Source organism: Marmota monax, unplaced genomic scaffold (assembly GCF_021218885.2).
Source record: "Marmota monax isolate L192 unplaced genomic scaffold, Marmota_monax_Labrador192_F-V1.1 WCK01_AAM20220418_F8-fsc00187, whole genome shotgun sequence".
Taxonomy (NCBI): domain Eukaryota; kingdom Metazoa; phylum Chordata; class Mammalia; order Rodentia; family Sciuridae; genus Marmota; species Marmota monax.
The window spans coordinates 2,276,696-2,277,230 of record NW_026694837.1 but is presented as its reverse complement, the minus strand read 5'-3'; positions in this window follow the sequence as shown (position 1 = coordinate 2,277,230).

Genomic DNA, 535 nt, shown 5'->3' with positions numbered 1-535 from the left:
GGCTGACACTGGAAAATGGGTTTTTGCACTGTTTTTTTTTTTTTTTCCTTTAAAATAAAACAGAAAGAAAAACTCTATCTGATCTGTACTGTGCCCCAGTCGCACGGGCTGGACCCTCACCTCGCCCGCTGTTCAGCCAGAGGGCCTGGGAGCCAGGGCAAGGGGCTTCTCATCTGGAGTCTCCGTTTCTCCACTAGGGAAAGGGGACAGACTTCAGGGGTCTCAGAGGCAGGAGAGACCATTCCAGCCCCTCTGACTGTCCCCAGAGTCCCACAAACAGGACAGCAGTCAGGAGACAAAGCCATAAGCTCCACACTGGAGGAGGCCCTCCTGAGCATCTGAGAGTGGAATCCCCCCTACAGCCCCATGTCCCCAGAGATGTCTGAGCCCTCCCTGAGCAGCCCCCTTCCCACCCTCTAGTCAGAAGACCCAACTCAAGCCAGACGCAGTGGTGCACACCCAGCCAGGGGGTGGGCCTCGGGGAAATGCTGAGGCAGGAGGATCACAAGTTTAAGACCAGCCCGGGCAACTTAGG